Source organism: Carassius carassius, chromosome 33 (genome assembly GCF_963082965.1).
Source record: "Carassius carassius chromosome 33, fCarCar2.1, whole genome shotgun sequence".
Classification (NCBI taxonomy): domain Eukaryota; kingdom Metazoa; phylum Chordata; class Actinopteri; order Cypriniformes; family Cyprinidae; genus Carassius; species Carassius carassius.
Genome location: NC_081787.1, coordinates 18,004,195 through 18,007,512, shown reverse-complemented (window position 1 = coordinate 18,007,512; position 3,318 = coordinate 18,004,195).

Sequence of the window (3,318 nt, the reverse complement as noted above, 5' to 3'; positions counted from 1 at the left end):
AAACACATAATGAATCACGATGATCACAGTGATATTAAATGGCAGCAGAAAACAACAGTGCCGTCTTAGCGACGTTATCAATGGAGCATTTTGCCTCCAGTCCACAATGATGAACCGCTCACAAGTGGTTTACTGCACTAAAAAAGAGAGAACGATTAATGAATGAATTTAAGAAAAACCCCCACCTCAGGTAATTCAAGTGGTTAGATTTACCTACCCCGTAGTAGATCGCTAGACCCACAGAGGATTAAGTTACTCACACGCCGTCTCGTTCACAACAGGCAACCCGCCAGCGTACAGAGATGTTACATCCGTTCAAGCACATTAGCCGCACTCGGATAGGGACAGCCTGCACCCACAAGCAACGTCGCAATAATTCGGACAGTAACCTGGCTCCCACGGAACTGCACGCGCACAACAACAAAGTCTGTGACGATGACGTATAACCGGGTAACCTGAACTCCGCCTTAAATAAGCCAGGGGTGGCTGCCGATAGGCTGTCAGCCCCGTCACTCAACACAAATCACAGGGCGGAATCTAACCCGCCTTGCCACACATGGATGACATATTTTTGTTGGCCAAAACCCAGAAACAAGTTATCATTTTAGCACCTCTGGTCTCATTGTCCTGAGGTCAGTGTTTTTGATTTTTGGTTTAATGCCTAAACACAAGCCAAAATTTAGTTTCCATGTTTTATTCCACTACATAAATGATTTTTTCTAAAGCTTTTTCTTGCCTTTAAAAGGCGATTGCTAATAAGTGGCTAAATGTCCTTTTGGGGACATTAAAACTCATTATGATGAACAGTTAAACTCATCTACTCACTAGTCCATACTTACAGTTCGTTGTGTCTATAATCACGATCTTGCGCTTATCTCAGAAATTTATAGGGATTTTTTAAATCCAGTTTTGTGTTATAATTTATTAGCTTTGATAGTCTGATCAAATACTAATTCCAGTTGGACACATTGTATTGTGGGAAAAGGATTTCCATGTGCTTTTCTGTTTATTCTGTGGCTACGTTCCATTTTAAAAAGCCCATCCCTACAAAGGGTTTACCCTCCTGAGTGAGAGCTTTGAAGGAATGAAGGGTTTAGGGGACCAAAAAACTGTCCTTGGAACACACTTCTGTGGCATCTTGCTGAGCCAAACAATAATTAAGCCTGTGCAAAGAATCATGGGATCAAAGTGTCCATCAGTTGTACCCTTTGAAATCCTTCATTTCGAAGGGCCCTTTGAAGTGGACAGTTTTGAGCACTTCGGTTTGGAACAACTCTTCAATATGGGGTCCATGATTGTTCTCAGTCTGAGGTGCCCTTTGGAGGTGGAATAATCCCGTTTGGAACGCAGCGTAGATGTAGTAGGTTGTTTGAATACTGTGCTTAGTGAGCATGTTGAATAGTGCAGAAATGCTATTCTGAACACAGCCATTGTGAGCAGTATGCATCAGACAGTCATTGAACGGACTGTGGGCGGTCTGTGGGCATGTAGCCTGAGGTTTTTCAATAGGTAATTATTATTTCAAAATCGCAAAAAAGACAACTAGCCTTAAGTAAAACAAAAGAAAAAAATATTACTGAAAAATGAAACCAATTGAGAGGTTGAAATTTTTAAACTCCAGGCGAGGAGATCACAACAGGAATGTAAAATATGTTCCAGTGACACTGAAAAGAAGGCGAAAGAAGGATTGAACAGGATACTGGGAAGTGTCGTGTAGCCTGCAGTGGTCAATTCCCCACGGTACGGCTTCCTTTGTCAAATACCCTCGCTACCGTCTAACAAACACACACACATATACCCCCCCCCACACACACACCCACAGTGCCTGAGGGTTTATGTCCACCATCTTATCACTATGCAGTGGCAGCTCTCTCTCTCTGGACTCTGGGTGAATTCCCTGCGCTGTCAGGGCACTGTCACATCAGCAGAGCTAACAGAATATAAGAGAGAGAGGGAGTAATTTCCAGAGTGAGATAGACAGAGGGAAAGGTGGACAGAAAGAGAGAGAGAGGGAAAAATACTGTATGTGTTCTATATAGATTCACAGCCATAGGCTACGTCTCAGCTAACCTTCCTCCACCCCTCACAACCTGAGCTCTATACTTCAGCTTCTGCTTCAGAGTTGCACAGCTGCATAAAACATCCTCTGTTAGAATTTGGCCCTCAAGCAAGATGTAGACTTCACCTGGAGCAACTCATGCAAGCTTAAATTTGTTGGTTTATCAATTTCAAGCTGAGGAAAAGATTCTTAATATGATATGGTATAGCATAGATAGGTAGCTTTATTTGCATATAATCACTTGAATGATGAATATTATGTTGTGTTTTATTGTTTTACTCCCTGATGATACACTTTTATAAATGGTTGTGACGAGTGGGGCGGGGCCGAGGGACATGTGAGCGAGGCCGGGGGAGTGATTGGAGATGAACTACACCTGTTCGTCCCACCGGTCTCGAGGCCCATGGTGGAGATGGAAGGATATAAAACTGGAGCGACGACAGTGAAGGACGAGAGAGGACCAGGCCTGGGCTTTTAGTTGTGTTTTGGTTTTTATTTTATGCGCACCAGTCGTCCGTGAGGGGCTGGTGCGCTGTTTTGTGTTTATTTTGTTATTAAAATGTTTTTGATTGTCCGCCGGTTCCCGCCTCCTTCTTCCGGATGAATATGAAGGTTGATATCGCTACAGTGGTGCCGAAACCCGGGAGAAGGAGGGACGCGCTGCTGAAGATCCCTCGCCGCTGTGGTGAATCCGCGGTGCCATCGAGCTGGCGAGGAGTGTGCCGCCATGGACGCTCGAGGCGGTGGACTGGAGCGAGTTGCCGGGGACGGGCGAGCTCGCTACCGGCCGCCCACGATGTGGAGAGACGGCTGCCGTCCGTGAGGGAGCGGAGGAGTCGGCGCCGTTCGCCAGGTGGCCGGAGCCTGCTGCCTCCGCCGGAACGGGGAGGAGCAGGGAACGGGGGACTCCTGCCGGCTGCCCAAAACCGGAGGAGCCGTCGCCGTCCACCGGGCGGCGGAGGAGTGTCGTGCCGTCCGCCGAGGGCCGTCCAGTGCCACCGCCAGGCACCGCGGAGGGGATCACCCAGCTGGTGGAGGGCCGAGCAGCGGTGCGTCTGGGAACCGGAATTTTTTTTTTTTTTTTTTTTTTTTTTTTTTCCTCTCTCCCCTCTCTCGTCTCTGTCGCTCCTCCTTCCATCTCCTTTTCTCTCGCCTCGCCTGTCCTACCCCCAGGTTCCCGCAGGTCCCCGGGAGCGGCCCCCCCGGAGGGAGGGGGGGGGGGAGTAGAGCGCAGTCTCGGGAGTACCCCCCGGCCTGCG